We start from the raw sequence: 8,015 nt of genomic DNA, 5'->3' as shown, positions 1-8,015 counted from the left end.
ATTTTCATAGCTATGCGTTAGAATACTAATTTTAGATTTCTTTACCTCATCGGTACCTTCATGAGTGACTTGAAGTTTGTCCCATATTTCTTTGGTGGTTGTACACGATGAAACTCTTCCGTATTCATTTGGTCCAAGAGCACAAAAAATGATATGGATGGCTTTGGAGTTGAGCTAGATCATTCTTGTCTCTCCTTCACTCCACAACCTTGGATGAGTGAGAGGTTTGATGTATCCTTCTTCTACAGCATTCCATGCTCCCATGTCACTTGCTTGAATGAAGTAGATCATTCTATTCTTCCAATAGGCATAGTTAGCTCCATTGAAGAAAAGAGGCTTGTTGACGGGCATCGAATCGAGACCGGAGTCGAAGTTTGAAGCGGAGGCCATTGATGACTTTGATTATCGATATAACTCTTCCCGAATCGACTCAAGAGGCGATTAAACCTTCAAATGAGTTAGGCTCTGATGCCAATTGTTGAGTTAATCAATTGACTGAATCGGCCAAGAGGGGGTGAATTGGTAATAAAAAATTTTGTGGAAGCTTTTGCAGAAAATTGAAAGAAATTGCATAGCGATTTAGAGTGGTTCGACTTTATCAACCAAAGTCTACGTCCACTACCTTAGCTATCCACACTAAGGATTTTCCAACAAATTCACTAATTTTTTCTTTCTTTAGAGGCCAAATAGATAACCTTACAACTCCCTCAATAATATACCCCAATTCTTTAGAACACTCTTTTCTCAAAGAGAAATACAAATTTGCAAACTTACAAGAAAAACCTCACAAGGCAAATATGTTTGCACAATTCTAGAACAAAGAAAGAACACTCAAATACAATTGAGCACAATAAGTGTTCTTGAAAGAAAAATGAATATTGAATGAAAAATAGGCTTGAAATGCTCAAACTTGAGGTTTGATGCTTTCTCTTTGATTCTCTCTTGATTCTAATTGCTTGATGTTTCTTGTTCTTGATCAATGGCTTATAAGCTTGCTTAAATACACCTTGAATCACTTATGAACGTTGGGGATGATTAGAGAAAATAATATAGCCGTTTTAGTGTGAAAATAATTAATAAAATAGTTTGGAGCGTGGGGGAATCGGTACCCCCTATGGGGAATCGGTTCCCTAAGTGTAAAATTCAAATATTTTGACCGTTATACAAGGGGAATCGGTACCCCCTGGGAGGAATCGGTTCCCTCCGAGCATACTGGAATTCTCGGAGCCAAACCATTTAGGGGGAATCGGTACCCCCTTGGGGGGGAATCGGTTCCCTCTTAGCAATCTGGAATTTTTGGCTTTGAAATGGTTCGAAATACTTTGTAAAATTATTTTGAAATTGTTTTAAGATTAAAACTAAATTTTACACTTTGAGTAAGGATTAAAAATGATCTTTGAAGTCATTTCCACAATTCAGATACATACAGTACTTCCATTTAGTTCAACTTGGTCATATAATATGGTCATTTGAATATCATAGGTTATTTTAGTTATTTCATAGGTCGATGTCATTTCGGTAATTCTTTTCAATACAAACATATGCACTTTTACTGATAATTGGTCAGGTATGTCCTTTCTGGATTATTTCTCACTTTCAGGGGTAAATCTTGGTCTTTTTACAATACAAGAACATTTTTGTTAATTTTACTCCATAGAGGTATTTTTGTAATTTCTTAACCAAATTTCCTCTTCATTTAACCTTTAAAGGAACTAATCATAATTTGTGGATCTTGGGGTCAATTTATTTACTAATTAATCATTTAACTTAAAATTTGTTTTTGATCGGTCTATTAATTTCTTATGCAAGCCATTTGAGTCTTATACAGTTTAATTACTTTTAATCACATTTGGAACGAGTTTAGAAATATATTAGTTACACACATGTAATCAAACTTATTTATCCATGCAACAACCAATGACAGCATGTTCCATAAAGCATATATAGGGTAGTAATGTATTACCTCATTTTCTATGCCCCACCGATCGAACATTTAAACTCCATTCAATCTCCCTTGAACTTTAATTCCACGTCCCATAATGTCTCAGATACATATCAAACGAATTTATGTCAAAATTTGAACTTAATTAAAAAACCCAATTTGAGTCCGAAGATAAAACACTGAAAAATGGCTTACCGAGTGCGAATTTGGCAAAACGGACTTCAAAATCGGGCACAAGATGTTGTAAACAATAAAATTGAATTTTCAGAAAATTTGACTTTTCGATCAAAGTCAAAACTAGTCAAAGTCAACACTATTCAAAGTCAACGAGTCAGACTGGTTCGAGTTAACTCAATGCGAGTTGACTTAACCAGCAAGTTGACTCAGTGAGTCAATTTGGTTCAAAACGGTTCGACTTAAAAAGGCCAATTCAATCCGGTCCAGTCCAACTGGATCGGTTCCAGAAAATTTCTTGCTTACCAAGAAGTCCCACGCGCGATAGTAGTGTGTGGTGGTGCGTGACAATGGTGACAGAGGTCGAGTGATTGACTGTTTCATTCGGGAGCATCTACACACCATCATCAAGCCAAACCAACTCAAACAATAACAAAACCATGCAAAAATCGGAAGAAAATTAACCAAACGATAATCCTAAGCTTACCCACGGTCGTCAGTGATAAAACGATGGTGAGACGATACCATTGGTTGGGCGACTATAGCGGCGAGGGTCACTGAATATTGGAATGACCAAAATTAGGGAGAGAAGTGGTGACGATGAAATGGATTTACTTCTTTTGATTAACAACGTTTGGCGATCAATTGGGATCGTTAACAGCTGGGGATTAGTCACTGGAGGACGTCAGCCACACTGGTGGAGACAGAGCACGACAAAGGCGGCCAGACCAGAGCGAATCGCAGATGAGAGCGGTGGTTAGGGTTGGGGTATGAAATTTAGGGTTTAGGATTTAGGGATCTATGATGATTTCAGAGACCAACTTCTCTTAATCATGGACTTGATCCATGATCGATTTGTCATTAGTCATCTAGAACTTCAGTCACTCGCCAAAGACATATTTTTTATGCCTGCATCATCCGCGCCATACTTCTTCTTCAGTTTATCCCGTGTCTTCTTAGCACTTCCTTCTTTGTGGAACATGTCAAAGAGTTTGTTCGACATGTAACTTAGAAGATGCCCTTGCAACATCTCGTTGTCTTTCTCATACTTTTTGACAGCAATGACAGTGGTACCAGTAGTAATAAAAGTGACAACAGAGTCGGATAAGGTATAGTCACTAGTAGTAGGAGAAATCGGAGAGGTCACAGGTGGAGAAGGTGGTGACTTGAGCAGCACGTAATCTGAATCAAGTTGTTCGAAGAATATTAGTCTGTGATGTGACCACCTTCGATAATTGGAACCGTCAAGTGCATCGAGTTTAGAGAGATTCGGGATCAACTTGTTCAGTGGTGTCAACATTTTACAGGAATGAATTTTTTTCTAAATTGTAAGAAATGTATACTGCAAAAATTCACATGTTAGCACTGACAGGACAAATAAAAATAATCGAACAAGATGTTAACCTAAAATCCTGTCATGGTGAAAACAACTGTCTTAGAAATAAATTCGCCCTGATGTGTGTAATCGATGCTTGAGGCGGATCGTCCCCGAGGTGAACACAGTCGCTCCGAGAATTCATACACCAAAATGCGGAGTGGACAATAGGTGGTACTACTCTTCTAATAAAGGCTAGAGAGCTCGAACTTTAGAGGAGAGGATATAGTTTTCAGAATGAGGGAGAGTAAGTTGAAAAAGTTCTCAAAGCTTCTCTATTTATAGGCCTAGCTTCGGGGCAAATTTGTTCAACACAAATCAGATTAAAAATTCTAATAATTTCTGAATTCAAGTTCTTGTTTGTAACTGTTGAAATAAAAGAATGTACTTGACCTCTAATTCATCCAAATTCGTAGCTTAATTTCCAGTAGATTGTAATCGTTGTAATTACTTTTGTAACTCATGTAATTACGCTAATCCCATCAACCTCAGTCAAAACATAGCACAAGACTCCAGAAACCATTAGAATGAGAGAAGCAACCATACGAGAACAACCATTTTTCAGCCGATAATAATAAACCAGGAATATCAAATCGAAACAAGATATAAAATCTTCATATTAACGCTGCACAGGAGAGTATAAGGAATAACACCTTAATTTAATTTAAAATTAAATAGGGAATAAAAGTAATCGAAAATATTATAAAATATATTCCGTTAAACAGGAAATGTTAGAAAAAATTTAAAGGAAATTAACATTTTCAAATGTTAATTTTTTTTTTACAACATTTTCGATTGTCTATTTCTTATCGTTCCTTAACTTAAATTATAGGGTAAAGTATAGTAATGGTCATTGAACTTTTCTAAACTTTCATTTAGGTCCCCCAACTTTTAAAACTTGTAATACAATCCCCCAACATTTAGTCCGTTTGTAATATGGTCCCTCAACATTTAGTCCATTTGCAATATGGTACCCGATGTAACTGTTGGGGGACCATATTGCAAACGGACTAAATGTTGGAGGATTGTATTGCAAGTTTTAAAAGTTGGGAGACCTAAATGAAAGCTTTAGAAAAGTTCAGTGACCATTACTATACTTTACCCTAAAATTAATTATTCAGTCAGATAGTTTTATAAATACAATTAAGCACTCATTGGGTTTGATCTTCTTGATCATTTTCAAGTTTGCTTGTGTAAACACTAATTTTTTTATTTCATTTTATTATTATTATTGAAATTATTATTATTAATATTATATATATATTATTATTATTATTTAACAAATATATTACAAATCCTGGAGCCCAATCACCAGGCCCGTTTTACACAACCAGAACCGACCCAAACCAGATGGAGGCCTAAGACCCTTCTAGGATTTTCATATCTCATCACAGTTGCCATCATCTTCAACCGTTAGATCTAGAGAGATCTAACTGTCCAGATCCGATCTAGAAGAATCATAGGGTTCACCAACCCTATAGAGATATTTCGGCCACTACCTCCAAGTGGTCCATTCCGACGTCGCCGCCTCCAAGTGGTCTACTCCGACGCCGCCATGACGTCACCACCGCACAAAAGACTTCAGAAGAAGTGATGATGGTAGCACACTTCATTATCTATATGGTGAGTCACCATCGTAGATTCGGTGACTCACCAAAATGAACGGTGTTCTAAGGCCTTTTGAAGCCTATAAAAGGCCTTCGAATCTGCAAAGAAAAAAGATAACGAAAATACAACGGCAACAACGGGAAGAGAGCAAAAAACACCAACGAGCAACAAACAAACCAGAAGGGGAAGAAAAGAAAGGAGATCTTACCTTCGTCAAAGCCCAAACGTCGTCGGAAAAGTTGTTTTACCGAAGGTAAAATCTCAGATCTAGGCCGTTTTGAAGTTTTTTAGGAAAAAAGGATGGTGGTTTCGAGTTTAGGTTGAGCCGATCTACGATTTAAACTATTTTTATTTTTTCCGATCGTGAATAGTACCCAGAATAGTGACCGGCGGCGTGAATAGTGACCGGCCAGTGGTCGGAATAGTAACCGACCGGTGGTCGTAATAGTGACCGGCCGGTGAACAGAGTTTCCTCCGGTGAGGGAATTTAGAGAGAAGGGAGAGTTTCTCTCCCTTTAGAGAGAGAACAAAAAATTACAAATAAGAATGAAGTAATGATTTTAGGATTATATTGGCCTATTTATACACTTATCAAAACTACGTCGTTTTGGTGAGGGAGTGTGTGTGCAATTTCAAAATTGTTAAATCACTTCCATGATCCCTGTATTTTTATAATCTTCTATTATAGTCAACAAAATCAGGTTTCTATATCTTTTAATTTTGTCTTCACCTTTTATTTATTTTCATTTTTGTCACTAAACGTATATTTATATATATTTAAATAATATTTTAGGATTATTTACACTTTTAATATATATATTTTATAATATTTTGAATATTGACTAATAATTTATATTATTTTTATTTAATCATATATTTTATTTTTATTTCAAATTTAATACTTATTTATTATTTTTATCACATAGATATCCAAATAATCTATACTAGCTTTAAAATAAAATAAATAAATAAGTAATAATAACAAATTGAAAAGAAAGAGCATTAATTTTTCTGTTATTATATTTTAATACTATTCACGTTTTTAAAAAAAATATATATATTATTTTACTTTAATATTTTGTTTTTTTAAAGAGCACTACATTGGATGCTACACTTTAAATTATATTAATATAAGCACTAACTTTTGTTTTATTATTTTTAAATACTAATCCCATGATTATTGGTTTTAATATATAATAATGTTAGTACTTTTAAATTTTATTCTTTAAATTACTATAATATTAATATATTATGTTAATTAATGTTTTTTTAATAAACATTTTTATTTTTTTTTCATATTATTTTATTCATTTTCACATTTTTAAATAATCATAATATCTTATGTTAATTAATTTAATTAATTTTATAATTTAATTAAAGAATAATATTTTTTTATTGTCTTAGTAATTAAATATTCTATTTTAAATATTTTAAAATAATAAATATATTACTTATAAAAAAACCTAAAAATGTATTTATTTTATTTTTTGGTTATATCAAATTATTTTAATATTATTTCTTGGGAAGAATGATCAAATTTTTATTATTTCGATCGGAAAGAGAAATATTCGTCCTAAAATATTTTAGGGAATAGTTTCTCTTCGATTGGAAATATTGGAATATTTTCTATTTTTCCTTAGAATTTTCTTTAAATATAATTATGCAATTGAATATGAAATAAAAGGATCGTAAAATAAATTTATATTCGAATTCTTAGATTTCTACTAATATAGACAATATATAATCAACAGGTACCAATTTTGGGAGTTATGGGGGTGTTAATCCTTCCCCAAACGTAACCGACCACGAATCCCTTTTATTTATTAAAAGAATAAATTTTGGTTATACGCATACCGGTTTATCTTTTAAATAGTATTTTCTTAAAAACTCTTTTAAAAGATGATTTTTAGGTACTCGGCCTACCTAATCCAAAAAGGTCGATGGCGACTCCAAAAACATTTATTTTAAATAAAAATCATTTTTGTCCAAATTATATTTCCCGCTAAGTAAAATTTCGTGCCCGGGCAAAAACCGGTTACGACAGCTTGGCGACTCCGCTGGGGAATAAGCTGGTCAAGCCTTAAATCGATTATATATTGTCTCTATAATTAAAAATTAAGAATTTAGATTTATTTAATTTATGATTTTTTATTTCTTTTAATTCTTTATTTATTATTTTATATCCTTATATACTAACATTTATATTTGATTGACAAAGATATTAGTATTCATTTTTTATGGTTGTTTGTTAAAAGTTAGAGAATTTCCCTTCACACACTGGACACTGCATTATCATGACATGAGCTAAAACCCCGCTCTATCCTATTTAGTTTGAATGAGAAACTACTCCCTCGTGTGGTTTTCACCTCCGTATGGGATAAGGGACCATTCTTTGAGCTCACACCTTATGTTCCTCGTGTGGTTTTCACCTCCGTATGGACATAAGAAAGTGTGTTCCTTCGATTTGAACTCAATCCGAAAGTCTGTAATTGACTAGGATTGAGGGTTTTGTAGCCCAAGAGGGCACTAACAAAGGACAATTCGATGACCCATTTCACCTTAGAGTCAAACCCTGCATATAATGAACCTTAGAAATTCACCTGATCTAAGACAATACTGAAACTCTGTCCAGAGGTGTACACAAAGGAGAAATAAGCTCTAGCTTTTAATTTATTTAATTCATTATTTTTCTCTCTGAATAAATGCCTACGAACTAGAAATCATGCGGTTAGGTTAACTTTTCCAAACAATGCATGGAACTAGAAAGCATGAGGGTTAGGATTTATACCTTGATAGATAGGATCTTTTCTTGGTACTAATCAATTTATCTTTATCTTTCTCATTTTTATTTTTTTTATGCATGTTATTTTGCTCAAACTTGTTTATATTGATTTCTTTTGTTTGCATTGCATGATC

This window comes from Hibiscus syriacus, unplaced genomic scaffold, assembly GCF_006381635.1.
Source record: "Hibiscus syriacus cultivar Baekdansim isolate YM2019G1 unplaced genomic scaffold, ASM638163v2 tig00003721_pilon, whole genome shotgun sequence".
NCBI lineage: Eukaryota > Viridiplantae > Streptophyta > Magnoliopsida > Malvales > Malvaceae > Hibiscus > Hibiscus syriacus.
The sequence above is the reverse complement of the archived record's forward strand: the minus strand, read 5'-3'. Positions refer to the sequence as shown.